Here is a 17,133-nt window from a genome sequence, read left to right as displayed (position 1 = left end):
GCTATCCATATTATTTTTTCTCTTGGACAAGATGAATACGGGAGAGTTTTATCTTGTACAACTGCTAAGGAGATATGAGATAAACTACAAGTCACTCATGAAGGCACAGACGAGGTAAAAAATATAAAATTAGTCTCTTAACCCATAGCAATGAAAATTTCAGGATGAAACCAGATGAAGATATCAAAGCTATGACGGATAGATTTTTAACGATTGCCAATGGCTTCAAATCATATGGAGAAATCATTCCAAACGAGAAGCTTATAAGGAAGTTAGTTTATTCTCTTCCGAAAGCTTGACAATAAAAAAAAACGACAATCATCGAGGCTAAGAACTTAAAGTCTTTAACTCTTGAAGAGTTAATTGGTTCACTCCTCACTCATGAAATGATGCTTCAAGATGAGGTAGACCTCGAAAAAATTAACGATCCAAAGAAGGAGACGAAGAAAAAGAAGAACGTGGGAGTTGCTCTCAAATCCATAAAAGATGAGAGTGATTCGGATAAAGATGATGATGACGAGAAAATGACATTATTTGCTAAACGGTTCAGAAAATTGATGAAGCCCAATCGAGGAAGAAAATTCAAACGAAACAAAGGCTTCAAAAATGAACCGAAGGAGAAATACCCTATTATTTGCTACGAGTGTAAAAAGCCAGGTCATGTCAAATATGATTGCCCGCAATTAAAGAAAAATGGTCAATCCAAGAAGAAACACAAGGCTCATGTGGCTACATGGAGCGATGATGAAGGGTCCGATGAAGAGGAACAAGAAGTGGCAAACTTGTGCTTGATGGCCATCGGGGAAAACTCTCAGGTAACCTCTAACTCATCTAATTTTGAGGATTATTATTTTGATGAGTTAGTAGAGGAATATACTGAGTTGGCTTCGGATTATGAGAAATTATTTTAAAAATACAAAAATGATATTTCAAAATTGAAAAATGAAAATAATCTCATATTCAATACCAACAATGATCTTGAAAGTAAGATCAAAGAATTGTAAATCAAATGAGATGAATTTGAAAAGAAAAATACTGATTTGCATAACTAATTTTCAAGAGTAAATGATGATCATCAAAAGAAAATTGATGATATGAAAACTTCTTTTGATAAAGTTGGAACAAAACGTTTTGAAAATGGAGAAAGTTCAAAATCCAACTTTGTTAGAAAAAGTTTTAAAAACTACAATCATAGAGGTCCCCGAAGAACCTCTAATGGAAAAATTGTTAGGAGTATATGAGTTCCTAAAGAACTAATTACTACTAAAGATAAGGATATCCTACACAAATAGATACCCAAGGGGACTAGAATTTTGGAGACTAATGAATATGGACCTAGAAGAAATTGGGTACCAAAAATAAAAAATTAATCTATGTTTGTAGGAAAAGGAGCATTGCTACAAGGTACGAGAAACAAGTTCAAATTCATGGTACCTTGATAGTGGATGCTCAAGACATATGACCGGAGATAAGAGCTGGTTCATCGAGCTTAACAACAAAAATAGAGGAGAAGTGACTTTTGGTGATAATTCAAAAGGTCACATTGAAGGTATATGTACTATAGGTAATACCTATTCCATACAAATTAAAAATGTGCTATATGTGTGAATGGGTTAAAGCATAATCTATTGAGTATTAGTCAATTATGCGATAAAGGATACAATGTCATATTTGAAACAAATGGTTGTAAAGTAATCGACATTGCATCTAATCGGATTATGCTTGTTGGTCATAGAATAGGAAACATATACATGGTGCATTTAGATACAATAAAAATGACTAATTTATGCCTAGTTGCTAAAGATGAGCATGATAGTTGGTTATGATATAGGAGACTAAGACATACTAGCATGAGTGTTTTATAAAGACTAATTCAAGGAGATTTAGTAAGAGGGTTGCCAAAGCTAAAATTTGATAAAGATAAAATCTGTGATGCTTGTGTTAAATGAAAACATTAAAGAGATTCCTTTAAGTCCATTAATGATGTATCAACTAGTAGAGTATTATAATTGATCCATATGGATCTTTTTGGGCCAATTAGGACTGTTAGCTTGGGTGGAAAACAATATTGTTTTGTATTGGTAGATGACTATTCTAGATATACTTGGGTTATATTTTTAAGTACTAAAGATGAAGCATTAGAAAAATTCATCACGTTTTCAAAAGTAATCCAAAATGAAAAAGGTTACTCCATAACTAGTGTTAGGAGTGATCATGGTACTGAATTTGAAAATCTTGGATTTACTGATTTTTGCAATTCTAATGGTATTGGCCATAATTTTTCAGCACATAGAACCCCTCAACAAAATGGAGTTGTTGAGAGGAAAAATCAAACTTTAGAAGAAATGGTTAGAACCATGTTTTGTGAAAATATTTTCCCAAAATATTTTGGGTGGAATCCACAAATACCGCTTGTTATGTTATTAATTGAGTAATGATTAGGCCAATTTTGAATAAAACTCCATATGAACTTTTCAAAAAAATAAAAAGTCTAACATTAGCTATTTTCATCCTTTTGGATGTAAATGTTTTGTTTTAAACAACGGTAAACAAATCTTGGCAAATTTGATGCTAAAAGTGATGAAGGAATTTTTCTAGGTTATTCTTTAAATTCTAAAGCTTATCTAGTATTTAATAAAAGAACTTTTGTGGTAGAAGAGTCTATACATGTTGTTTTCGATAATAATCCCCTTCCAATGAAGGATTCTTGTGTGAATGATGATATAGGTATTGTAAACACAAATGACGTTAGACATGATGTTGGAGAACCATCATCAAAATAAGAAATGAAAGATGAGGAAACTCATGATGTTCTCGAGAATTCAACCATTGAAGAAAGGGAAGTTTATTACCCAAGAGTATACAACTATGTCAAAGATGGTGAGATAATAGGTGATCCATCTAAAGGGGTAACAACTCGATATTCTCTTAGAAATATATGTAATTATGTTGCATTTATCTCGTGCATAGAGCCTAAGAATATTAAAGAAGTATTAAATGATTAACATTGGATTATGGCTATGCAAAGAAGAGTTAAATCAATTTGAGAAAAGTAAAGTATGGACATTAGTTGAAAGGACTAGTAATAAATCTACTGTAGGTACTAGATGGGTATTTAGGAATAAGCTTGATGAAAGTGGTAATATAGTGAGAAACAAGGCTAGACTTGTTGCTCAAGGCTATAGTCAAGAAGAAGGCATAGACTATGATGAAACATACGCTCCCGTAGCTAGGATGGAAGCAATTAGAATGTTATTAGCATTTGCATATTTCAATGAATAATTATATCAAATGGATGTTAAAAGTGCATTTTTAAATAGTTTTATAAAAGAAGAAGTGTATGTGGAACAACCTCCTGGTTTTGAAGATTCAAAATTTCCAGATCATGTTTTTAAATTGACAAAAGCACTTTATAGATTAAAACAAGCTCCTAGAGCTTGGTATGAAAGATTGTCAAATTTTTTGATTGAAAAAGGTTTTTCAAAAAGGAAGGTTGACACTACATTGTTTTTAAAGCATAAAGGTAAAGATTTGTTAGTAGTTCAAATTTATGTTGATGATATAATATTTGGTTCTACTAATGATGTTCTTTGCCAAGAATTTTCTAAGTTAATGCAGAGTGAATTCGAGATGAGCATGATGGGGGAGCTCTCATATTTCTTGGGACTCCAAATCAAGCAAAGAAAAGATAACATTTTCATCAATCAAGTTAAGTACGTCAAGGATATGCTCAAGAAGTTTGGATTGGAAAATGAGAAACCTCATGCCACTCCAATGAGTTCTTCTACAAAGCTTGACAAAGATGAAGGAGGTAAATGTGTGGATGCTAAATTGTATAGGTCAATGATTGACTCATTGCTTTATCTAATCGTAAGTAGATCTAACATTATGTTTAGTGTTTGCTTATGTGCTAGATTTCAATCATGCCCTAAGGAATCACATTTACTAGCTGTTAAGAGAATCTTTAGATACCTTAAGGACACTCCTAGCTTATGACTTTGGTATCCTAGAGACTATAGCTTTAGCTTGCATGCCTTCTTTGATGCGGATTATGGAGGATACAAAATAGATAGGAAAAGCACCTCCGGTACTTGCCAATTCCTAGGAAATATGTTGATTTCATGGTTTTCAAAGAAACAAAATTACGTTGCATTATCTACCACTGAAGCAAAATACATTTCAGCCGGTAGTTGTTATGCACAAGTTTTATAGATGAAACAACAAATTTTAGATTATGGAATTGAAGTAGGTACCATACCTATCAAGTGTGACAATACTAGTGTTATTTGTCTCACTAAAAATCCCATCCAACACTCTAGAACTAAGCACATTGAAATTAAACATCATTTCATTAGAGATCATGTCGCTAAAGAAGATGTAGTTCTAGAATTTGTTAATACTTTGCATCAATTAGCGGATATTTTTACAAAACCTTTAGATAAAGAAAGATTTTGGACACTTAGGAGAGAATTAGGTTTAACTAACCTATCTTCACTTAGTGTTTAAAATAAGTTTAACACTTTTAAATGAAAAATGATTATAATATTTTTTTATTGCATTCTTTGCTATTAGTTAGAGGGAGTTTATGATTCTTAGTGAAAATTAATTATATGTTCAAATTATGTTTAAGGATATATTTGTTTGATTGAACATAGTTAATTTTCTTATTATGAGTTGCCAATACTACTGAGCAAATTAATTTAGCATTTTGAGTGTTTAAATACATATTTTTAACTTTTATGTATGCTAGGTATCGATACCCCCTTTGAATGGGTACCGATACCCTCTTTGAATGGGTACCGATACCCCCATGAGGGTACTGATACCCCCTTCGGGTTCTGGTTTTAAAATCACCAAACCCCCATTTATGCCAAAACTCTCATCTCTCTAAACACTCAACGTGCGCCTTTCTCTCTCAAACCCAACTTTCATCTTTGCTCAAAATCAACAATTTCAAGTCGGATTTCACTCAGTTTTCAACTCCTAAACCTACTAGCATCATTAATTTCGTGCAAACATCATCAAAATCCACTCATTCTTCATATTTCAAGGTAACTTTTCTAAAAACTCTATTTTATTGATTTTTGAACTTAAGATTAGTTTTCATTAGTTCTAGGTTGAAATTGTGATCAAGCTCTACTTAGATTTTGATTTAAAACAAGAATCTACAACTAATTTCATCAAAAACACAAGATTTGATCAATTTTTTTCATTCTTGAAATAAAAAAATTGTTTTTGATTTTAAAATTGTTGTTTTTTATTTAATTATATTGTTTTGAAAACTACACATTGATTTTCAGATATTGTTTTCAAACATAGTTTTTAAAATTTGCCCATTAGGATTATTTTAGAGAACCTTGAAATATTGAGGACTCATTTGAGTTTTAGGAATTGATTATATTGCACACATATGATTTAAAAATTACAGGTAACAATCCAATTCCGATTTCTTGAATCATGTCTCAAAAACGCCCTAGGACATTCTCTAGTCGTTCAAACCGACCACCAAACCCACCTCCAAACCCACCTCCTATTTAACAAATTCCTAATCCTGATGATCCCGAAATGACTATTCGAAAATCATGCTTTAACAAACCTGGCCGTAGGGATAATCTTTACCATAGGTTTGTCTATCTCTTTGAGTCTTACAAAATTCGGGAAGAATGTATTCCTTCTCTTCGAGCTATGGAAGCAATAAACTTTAGATATCTTCCTACTCTTCAAGATTGGAAATTTGATAAACTTTTTCATCTCGAACCAGTAGTTTACCAACAACTTGTTCAAATTTTATATTCAAATGTCGTTTGTATCCAAAATCAAACTAGAACCGAAACAATAGGAATTCGATCCTATCTTCTAGGTCGATTCATCTATATTGATTCCCAGTACATTGCTAACGCATTTGGATTAGATAATGATGGCTTAGATAATGATGGCTTAGATAATGAAAAAGAAACAGTAGGTTCTCCTTACAAGGTCAAGTCTAATGCGAGTGTGTTAGATCACCAAGATCGTTTTCTTCATCTGATGATCTCTTAGTGGTTTAGACCATCCGGAGGAAAGTACTCCACTTTTAGAGCCTTAGACTTTTGGTGGATACATTGTATCCAGAATAATAGGAAAATAATCCTACATCAAATTATCTTTTCCGAACTCATTGAAACCGTCAACCTTGTTCCTAATAAGAAAGTTTGTGAAACTCTAGTTTACGGTTGTCTACTAAGTAATTTGTTTATCAAAGCCCAACTTAGAGTATGACTTGATGTAGCCACCCCTCTAAAAAATGAAACCAACTTGACTTCTTTAAAAAAATCAGGATGGACATTGGATAAGGAAACTAATGAATGGGTTCGAACAAATGAGAAAACTTCGAGAGCTAGTTCTTCATGAGCTCCACCTCCTCCGGCACCGACAGTAGACGATGATCCAGAGCTTCAACAACTAATGTAAGATATTAACGATATTGATGATGAAGCACCCGAGGATGTGCCGACACAACAAGAGGATCAAGTGCCTCCATACTTTAGATCATTTTTGGAGACATATGATATTAGGTTTGTATCCATATAGTCCCATTTAACTGCTATGGGAGCTCAATAATAGGAGATGAACGAACGTTTAGATGCGCTCACACTCGAGATGCGAGCACGTTATCCCCCTCCTCCTGGTCCTCCTATAGATTAGACCCTGCCTTGCTTTAGTTTTCTTGGTTTGATTTAGAACTTATTGTTAAACATTTTGATGTTTTTGGATTTGTTTGTTATGGATGATATGGATGTTTGAACTTAATATATATATTTTTGGTTAGTTTGAATTTTTAAATTTGATCTTAAGTTTTGTATCATTTACATCATATTAGAATATGACCAATTCCCATTACACATTGTTTATGAATATTGATTTATGAAACTAATGGCTAACTTTTTTTTCTCTTAATTGTGTTCTTAGCAGCTTAAGCTTTAAATTTCTAAATATCAATTGGCTAAGTTTTTCAAAAATCTTGTTTAAAAACGTTTTATAGTCTTTTTGATTTAACAAAGGGGGAGAAGTGTGTTATAGTAAACGGAGTAATTTTCAAAAATAGACTTCAAAAATGATTTTCAACAAGAAAATCTTAAACTTCCTAAAATGTTTTGTTATATAAAAAAGGGGGAGATTGTTGAAAATATATTGATATTTCGATATAACAAATTAAGTGTTATTGGTCTTTAAGGTTTTATAATCATTTTTGAAAATATATTCTATTAAACTATTTGAATATTAACGTATTACTCCAAGTTTTTCAAATGTCAATTTCAATCCTTACTTAAGTGTAAAATTATGTTTTAATCTTTTTGAAACAATTTTACAAAGTATTTCGAGCCTTAAACGAGCTAAAAATAATTTTTGAATAGGAAGGGCTTCGAGAAAACAAATTGCCCAGTGGGTACCGATACCCCTTATAGGTAATGATGTGGTAAATGAGTTTAATTGATTTTTACTAAGGTTTAGGGCCTAATTAATATTTTAGAAGTTTGAGGGCTTATTTAAATTTTAAAAAAATTAAGGTCTTATTTAAATTGAAAATATAAAATATAAATAATTATTAAGATATTTAATACATTAATATAAAAATAATAAAAATTAGTTTAAGGACCACATTGAGTTTAAAAAAAAGTTTAGGGGCCATATTGATTTTTTTAAAAGTTTGAGGGTTTTAGGTACCATTAAATCAAAAAATTATTGTTAGAAAGATTTGAATTTGAGAAAACTAAGTTAAAAATCTAGATTTTGTATTTTTTTATTTTTTAAAATTTCAAAACAATTTTAATGAAAATATTGAAACATCTTTTTTATGTTTTCATATTTTAACTTATTTTTGTTTTTATTTTCTAGAAATTATTTTTTAATTTACCATAAAATATTTTTTTTATTTTTTATTTTCTAAGAAAATAAAAATGAAAATAGTCTATATTTTTTTGAACCAAATAGATCCTAAAATTTTTAACGGTAGATACTAAAATGAAATAAAAATTAAACTTTAAATATAATTGTAAAAAAATAAAAATTTAAATACTAAAACAGAATAAAATTAATAGTTTTGATATTAAATACGTAATTTAAACTAATATATAAACTATATTTTTATTTGGTTTTCTTTTTCTCTTTTGCTGCTTCCTTTTTTACTCCTTTGCCTCTCTATCATTCTCTCTAGAATCTCAAGAGAGCTGCCAAAGCCCCCATTCAAAACCAGAAAAAAAGGAAAGAAAAAACCTCTGTTGACTCTTCCATTTGCAGGTCCGATTTCACCATTCGATCTATGCTATGTACTCGGAGTCTTATTGATTTTTCTTTAATTAATTACGCCTTTTTTTAAATTTTAAAGAACTTTTAAGGGTTTGATTATAATCTGGATTTTCAATCTACTGATCGTTATTATCTATCTCGGCTTAACTGGGTTTGCGATTCATGTTATTGGGTTTTTATATATATGTATGTATATATATATAATTTTTGGGTATTATGGGTTGTATAATAAGATTCTATTGGGTTGATTGTAAAGCTAGAGTATCGGTGTTATCTGTGATTTCTAATGAGGGTTTTATTTCATTTTTTGGTATGTCAGTGGTGAATTTTATTTAATCCGTTTTCAGTGATTGTAGTAGTTGAATTTGTCTAATTGAGTTAATGATCATCTTCGAAAGGTTTCTATGGTTTTGTGCTAATTATTTGAATTTTTGTAGAACTTTGATATCAATAGAATAAAAGTCTTAGCCGTATCAGTTGGCTTTAGGGAGTAATTTTGATAAATTTCATGGAAGATGGTGGGAAATTTTTATGCAATTGCAGTCACAGACTCACAGTATAGGGTATTGGATTCTTTGGTTAAAAAATGGGTATAGAGTATATGCCTATATGGAAATGATGTTTTTAATAATTTTGCATTTCAAAGGGAGGTTTATGAATCAAGTAATTTTTCTTATAAAAAAAAATGAATCAAGTAATTTTGAGTTGTTTCTTATCTGGGTCTTTAATTGGGTAGTCAAGTGGAGCTGAAGACAAGTGAGGAGCTTTAGGTGCCAAATGGCTGGGGTTGCAAATGAGGGCTGCGGAGTGGGAAGGTATTCTGAGGGGATTTCAAGCAGGCAGCATTGCCTATCAGGGGAAGCGGTGGCAGAATGGCGGCCTTCTGAGCAGGTAGAAAATGTAACACCTTCAACCTCGCTGCTTTACTGGGACTCTGATGATGACGATGATGGTATGCTTTTGGGTTCCATTTATGTTCAGTTGAATGCTCTTCGTTCTTTTAAATATGTGTTCGTATACTTTGTGTTTATCTTCAATCATTACAATATCAATTCTAGCTTTATGATGAAATATTCCATTGTAATGTCCAAAACAAGTGATAAAAAACATGTGGCATGATAAGAAAATCAACTTGTCAGTTTTATGTAGTCTATTGTGTTGTTGCTTTCTGTATTTTGGAATGCAGCTGAGGGGTCAAAGATGTCTAGAAACTACTTACAATTGATGAATTAGGTTAGTGATGCTTGTTAAATGCAGCCACAGTTTTGTAGAGATTAGCACTAGCACAGATGGTTTTAACTGGTTTATTGTTGTTTTCCTATAAATTAATATTTTTCAAGCTCCAACTCATTGCTGAATGGTAGATTAAACAACACAAGCAGGTGAATAGGCTAACTTGCTAAAGATGGTTTTTGTTCTGAACTATTTGAGTGCACTAAAAGTGCAAATTAATCTGGCTAAGGTATACTTATCAATAGGTTTTCTCCACCAGTACTTTTGTACATTCCATTTTAAAGTCTGAAATGTTTGGAATATACTTTTGTTCTTTTTTTATATATAATTGAAACTTATTGAAGAGTTTATTTCTTTTAATGAGTGCACAAATTAAGCTGGCTGGGAATAATTGTTAAGAAGTCCCCTCAACCACATTTTTTCATATTTCCATATATTTATGAATAGTTGGAATATGTTATTGTTGTTCTTCCTATTTTTATGACAAAAACTTATTAAGCTGAATTCACTTATTTATAGGGCCAAAACCCTCTGAATTATATGGAAAAGTATACGTGGAAGATTGAGAAATTTTTGCAGATAAACAAAAGAGAACTTCGCAGTAATGTGTTTGAAGTTGGTGGCTACAAGTGGTATGGGTTTATATATTGTTGGCTGTTATGTTTTACTTTGCTTTGTGAGATTCATGGTTCATAATTTGTTATTATGGAATTCATGTTCTTTCATTTCATTTTGGAGTTGTAGGTGGAGTAAATTTGCTTGTACATGGAAAGATTAACATTCTAAACTTTATAGTTTATATTGTTGGTTGAAAAGAAACATGTGTCTTTGTATCAGGGAGAATTCCTTAGTTTTGACTTCAGCTGTTTCCCATTGTTGATACTTGATAGGTACATTTTAATTTATCCACAAGGTTGTGATGCCTGCAATCATCTCTCATTGTTTCTCTGTGTTGCTAATCATGACAAGCTTCTTCCAGGTTTGATATTTTCAGGCATCATTGAATCTTTATATTGGATTTATTATCATCTCCTGCAATATTTTGTTGAACTTATGTGGTCCATTGCTTTATTCTGAGACAGGTTGGAGTCATTTTGCACAGTTTACAATAGCTGTTGTAAATAAAGATCCAAAGAAATCAAAATATTCAGGTTGGCTGGCACATATATAGTTTAAGTAGGGCCAACTAAGATCATGAACTCTAAATAACTTGCTGTGGATTGCAGATACTTTACATCGCTTCTGGAAGAAAGAGCATGACTGGGGGTGGAAAAAGTTTATGGAGCCCTCAAAAGTTTATGATGGATTTATTGAATCTGACACACTAATAATAAAAGCTCAGGTTCAAGTTATCAGGTATTCAGTAAATTTTTATAAACAAGCCTCTTCATGCAGTATTTTATTCCATGCTTAGGCAATTGTTCCTTCATACTGATCTTCGTTTCTTTATTGCATAGCCTTTGTAGCTAAGTAAGTCCATCCAATTTCCTTCTGCTGTTTATGAGTAGTAGCTTAAATATAGACTTTGAATTCCGTTCTTCATGCTTATCAATACGATTTTTTTGCAATCCCAGTTTTCAGAAAATATAAGACTCGGGTGAAACTTTTGGTTGATAATTGTTTTACTCTGCCATTGTATTATATCTTTGACGAAGAAGCTGGATTAGTAATCAGTCAGTATAGTATAAGAAGGTTCCTTGCATGGAGTTGTTTCGTCATTCTGAAATTATGGCCTTGGTATGTTACAGCCAAGTTGATTTCTGGTGTTAATTTGTGTAGTCTGTTTTATTTATTTATTTTTAATATTTTCCATCTCGATAAGCAAATTGAATATTTCGTTTTGAATTTGTAGGGAGAAAGAAGACCGACCTTTTCGTTGCCTGGATCGCCAGTATAGGAGAGAACTTGTTAGGGTATATTTGACAAATGTAGAGCAAATTTGTCGCCGTTTCTTGGATGACAGACGAAGCAATCTAGAGAAGTTGATAGACGACAAAGCTAAGTGGTCAAGGTAAATGATTCTATATTCAATACATTTAATGACTTATTATTCACATTAGGGGTGAGCAAAACTCGATCTCGACTTGAAAAATTCGACTCGAATTGACTTCGAGTTGTAATTTCATAAACTCGACTCGAAAAAATTTCAAGTTCAAATCAAGTTGTAAAATACAACTTGAATAACTCAAAATTTTTAGTAATTAGTAGTTTGATTTTCAAGTTTGAGTCGAGTCCCTCGAATTTGTATGGTATATGTAAATCACATATGAAAAAAATACGAAACAAATACATATGTATTGCATATGGCTATAAAATACCATTTAAATTGGAATCAAATAATGTCACAATATTGTAAATATTTACAATTAAATTGAAATAGAAACTCGAAAATTTGACTCGACTCAAAAAAAAATTCAAGTCAACTCCGAGTTATAAAATAGGACTTGTCAAGTCGAATAACTCGAAATTTTTTTACTCGACTCGATCGAACGCTCACCCCTGATTCACATAGATCAATTAATATCAGTTAGTGTGTACAGCATTTTACTTGAATGATATGTCATGTTTGAAAGTTTTCCCATGAATTGGTTTCTGTGGTACCTATTATCATTACCTGTTTTTCTACCTACATTTTTTCTTCTTTGTTGTAGCATCATATTCCTTCTTGCCTTGACCATATGATTTAAAGTTGGCCCTAATTTTTTTTTATTTAGTAATATCAATATTTTCTTTTCTTATGAATGTTTTGGAATTTGGATGACATTTATTTGATGATTTTGTGTCTAGTTGGGTCAACACATTTATCTTTTTGCTGCCTTTTGAAACTGTTGCAGCTTTAGTGCTTTCTGGTTGGGGATTGACCAAAATTCTAGGCATCGAATGTCCAGGGAGAAAAAAGATATTATTTTGAAAGTAGTTGTGAAGCACTTTTTTATAGAGAAGGAAGTGACATCTACTTTGGTAATGGATTCACTCTATAGTGGGTTGAAGGCTCTTGAAGGACAGAGTAAGAGCAAGAAAGTGAAGTCAAAATTATTTGATGCTGAAGAAATGCCAGCTCCAATTGTTTGTGTGGAGAAAGATATGTTTGTATTAGTGGATGATGTGCTGCTACTATTAGAAAGGGCAGCTTTGGAACCATTACCTCCGAAAGATGAGAAAGGTCCTCAGAACCGAACAAAGGTATGGTTCTAAATATTGATGGCAGGTTATGACGAGTAAGGACGTTCAGTTTAAGCTAATAGAGTAGTTTGTGAATGTTCCACTTTTGAAATTTCTTAACTAGTGAAAACATATTTAGTGGAATTTTTAACTAAGTTTCCAAATGCAAGAATTTGGCCTTGATGTCTATGAAAATGGATACTTTCTATTCTCTGGAAGCTACTGCTCTATTCCCATATGATTTTCTTAGAAATATAGTTCAAGCCCCTGGCCTGCCATATTGTTATTTTATTTTACAGCAACAAATAATAAAACTTTGACTCTTGACTGGAATTTGTATTTGTTTTTTATTTAAGAAAATTGTGTTGTCTTTTTGCTTGCTCAACAAACCTTTTCATTTAGTGTAGGATGGGAATTCTGGAGAGGATTTCAACAAAGATTCAATTGAGCGTGATGAAAGGCATCTTACAGAACTGGGTCGCAGGACAGCAGAAATATTTGTTCTTGCTCATATATTCAGGTTCCATACATTTTCACAAATAATACTTGTTTATGTTTTCTATTCCTTGTGGAAATCCGTTGTGTCCTTATAACTAAGATTGGCCACTTATTTATATGCATATATAAACAGATGATTCATGAACGGTTTAGTATTTCTTCTTTGGCCAATCAAGTAATAGACTGACACTTCACTAATGAGGGTAAAATTCGATAAGAGCTGCTATATAACTTAAAATGCTTTGTTGACTCATTTAGTTTTCAACATTTTCTTCTGTTTTTAAAAATGCAAATTTTAACTGATCTTTTATAACATTTGTGATGGCAAAGACATTGTTTTAATTTTTAGCAGTCACAGAACTTGTCTTTAGAGCTTTCCTTTTGCTGACTAAAATGCATTTGCTCTCACTTCACGGTATAGTTTGGCTTGTGGTTACTTTACTAAATCAATTTACCTCTTCTGAACCAAAAACGGACTTGGGATTGTGCATTTTTTACAGTAGATGTGTCTATATACACTTATCTGGAGTCGTGAATGCACAAGCATGCATTGTTTTATCCTTCTGTCTGAAAGGTCTATGTCTTAGTAAACTTAAGTTCTCTCTGGCACAGGGGGTATTGTCTTATTTTCGGGTAGATTTTGTGGACTCGTTCAGCTAGTAATGCAGTTCATCATGGCTTTGGATTCTTTTAAATATATTGTTTTGGTCAGCATATTAGAGAGAGAGATTTCTAATTTCAATTGTATCCCAAACCCAAACTTCAATGCTAATTCTTTGCTTACATTCAGCAACAAGATAGAAGTTGCCTATCAGGAAGCTGTTGCCTTTCAGAGGCAAGAAGAACTCATTCGTGAAGAGGCTGCATGGCTGGCTGAGCAGAAGGCCAAACGAGGTGCATCTGAAAAGGAGAAAAAAGCAAAGAAAAAGCAGGTATATATCCTTTATTTTTTTTCTTTGTCATGGTGGGCTCGTTTGTAAATATTAGAATGTATGCTCTCCTTGGACCACCTTAGTGCAAGAAATGAAATGAGATAAGGTTTACATTTTCCCAATTTTGTTTTCTGGTGATTGTAATAAAGATCCCTAATTTAGTTTTGGAAGCAATTTGAGGTGTGTATTTGTTTTACCTCCATTTTGAAAGAACTGAGCGTAGATAGCACACACCTTTTCTTCTGAATGCAACACATTTTCTCCTGCTTATGTTAGGCCAAGCAAAAACGGAATAATCGTAAAGGCAAAGATAAAGGGAGGGAAAAGGCTAATGTGGCAGCAGAGGAGAAGCACCTAGAAAACCACTCGGACGATGATAAGGAAGCCTCTATAATGGTGGAGGTGCAGCCAGTGCCTGAAAAGTCCGATGTTCGATGTGATGTTTCTGATATATCTGACTTAGTTGATTGTGCCACTGAAGTTCTTCGGCTCGATTCAGAAGACAGAGATGCTAATCCTGTTAACTGGGATACTGATACATCGGATGTTCATCCTCCCACAGAAGCCAGTAGTAGTGGCACAACCGGACTATCATGTGTACAGAATGGAGTAACCGATAAAAGGAGCATATTTATAATTGATGATAGTTCATCAACGTGTTCAACAGACTCAGTACCATCAGTGATAATGAATGGGCATTATAAATGGAACTCATTTTCAAGCAACCAAAACAAAAATCACCAAGCAGGTAAGTGTTTCTTAGGTTTCTTTCCATGTGTCTGGATGCGAAGAAAATGTATTAATCTGATCCGGCCTTTCAAATTTGTAGAGGAAAGGACCAGCAAAGCCAAATATCAAGTGATGGCAGTAGTTGGACTGCGGAAACTAATAGTCAGATTTCTTGTCCTACACCAGATGCAAGGGATTGTAATGATGTTCCTGTAAATAGCAAAGCTGCTGAATCCGAGTATGAGGTTTCTGTTTCCTCCTTGCCAGATCAGATGAAGTGGGCTGAGCAGGAGTCTATTAAAAAGGTAATATGTTGATATATTTCTAATTGATCTCTTGGTTTTTAATTTTTCTTTGGGTTGCTGTTACGTTTGTATATAATTGTCAGTTATCTTTTCAATTTAATAGGAAGAAGTTGATTTAGAAAGACCAAAGAGAAGACAGCTACTATACCATCCTCTCCAAGAGGCCTTCTGAGAAATCTGCAACCAACTGCTCAGTTTAGGTCAGAGTACGTGAGTGCTGCCGGTTCGGATTCTGTGCCAGTTAGCAAAGCAACGCTGAACAGCTTGCAACAGCATGATCAACCCGCATCAAGTACATCATTCCAAATGGCTGGTATATCAAAATCAGAGATTCAGAGAGCTGAAGCTTCTGGACCAACTGAGAAACCTATGACCCCCCAAGTGCCTGTGGTGTCAAGGCCATTGAGTGCTCCTCTAATTCCTGGTCCTAGGCCAACAGGTCATGTTGTTTCTATGGTTCAAATAACCCCTGTTCTTGCTCGTTTAGTTAGTGCAGCTGGCCGTTTAGGTTCTGACCCATCACCTGCTACCCGCTATGTGCCTCAATCTTACAGAAATGCCATAATGGGTAACCATGTAGCTTCTAGTTCAGCTGGTTTCACTCATCCCAACTCCCCTAGATCAGGAGTCAACCCACTACAGGCATACTCGCAACCACCTGCTTTGGTATCTCCACCGATTTATATACCCCAGAGCTATGACCAAATGGAGCCAAATTCTGCCCATTCTGGCTTTCCGTTTGGCATGGCAACTAGGGATACTTTGCCAAATGCACCCCAATGGTTGGAGAGTCCTCGAAGGGATGGCAGTACAACAAATCCTTCATTGCTGAGTGAGATCCAAAATCATGACTTGTACAAGTCCAAGTGTAATGGAACCCAGGAACACTTCCTTGCTGAGCTTCGAGCATCTACATCCGGACATCATACTCAAGGTGTATTGGGAGATGAGTTTCCACATCTTGATATTATCAACGACTTGCTTGATGAGAAGCACAATGTTGGGAGATCAGTTAGGGCAGGATCAGGATTCCATTCTTTTGGTAATGAATCACGTTTATTAAATCGGCAGTTCTCTTTTCCATCCAATTTACTCATGTCGGGTGAGATGGGATCCTCGGGTTGTGAATGCAGGTTTGACCGAATACGGAGTTTCCGTGATGATGGGCTCCAACAAGGTTACAGCATTTCCTCAGGCAACCATTTCGATACACGTAGGGAATTTATTCCACATGCTAGCCCCCTACCTTTTCCCAATGGACAAATTGATGGTTTGGTCCCAACCCAGCGTCCAACTGCTTCTTCCGATCCATCTTTACTCGGTGTGAGGAATGCATATGGTGATAGTTACCCATACTACAGCCAAGAGTATTTTAATCCGGCATGCGGCGTCCATGGCTATATGGTATTTCGACCTTCCAATGGATACTGAAAAAGGTAACCAAGGACCGAATGGCGTACACATTCGATTGTTACTTATTTGATCCGATAATGTATTTAAGGAAAATTTGTTGGGTCTTATATTGGGAGTGAGTTTGTAGGGAAAAACATATTAGTAAAGAGTGTTATTTGCTTCTTGGCATAAAGTATTCACAGTTATATTATAGCTTTGTTCTATTTCTTTTCAGCTTTTAGGCTTCTCTTCCAGATTAGTGCCTAGCATTTATATTGAAATCTGAGGCCAGTTTTTGGTTAAAGTCTGTTATTAGTCGTTATACTACAGATAATTCATGGATTTAGTCTATATTTAATTTAGTTAATTTTAGTCTTATAATTTTTATATTTTAGAATTCTAATCCTGTATGAAAAATATAAGATAATATGATTAAATTATAAGAATTTAATTGTGTATAAATCTTATATAAGTTTTTTTTAATAAATATTACTCCTGTCCCATTTATATTATTCATTGTTGATTTTTCTTGTGGTTTGAGGCATGGTTTTCAGAACCGGACCGGTTAGCGAATCGGTCATGCTACCGGTTCACTG

General features: G+C 33.5%; 1 pseudogene; it reads left to right on the top strand.

Moving 5' to 3' along the window:
• Positions 1-8,159: 8,159 nt before the first annotated feature.
• Positions 8,160-16,772, top strand: LOC120151432 (annotated as a pseudogene).
• The last annotated feature ends 361 nt before the right edge of the window (positions 16,773-17,133 follow it).

This window comes from Hibiscus syriacus, unplaced genomic scaffold (assembly GCF_006381635.1).
Source record: "Hibiscus syriacus cultivar Baekdansim isolate YM2019G1 unplaced genomic scaffold, ASM638163v2 tig00002799_pilon, whole genome shotgun sequence".
NCBI lineage: Eukaryota > Viridiplantae > Streptophyta > Magnoliopsida > Malvales > Malvaceae > Hibiscus > Hibiscus syriacus.
This window is presented reverse-complemented; position numbering and strand designations above follow the sequence as displayed.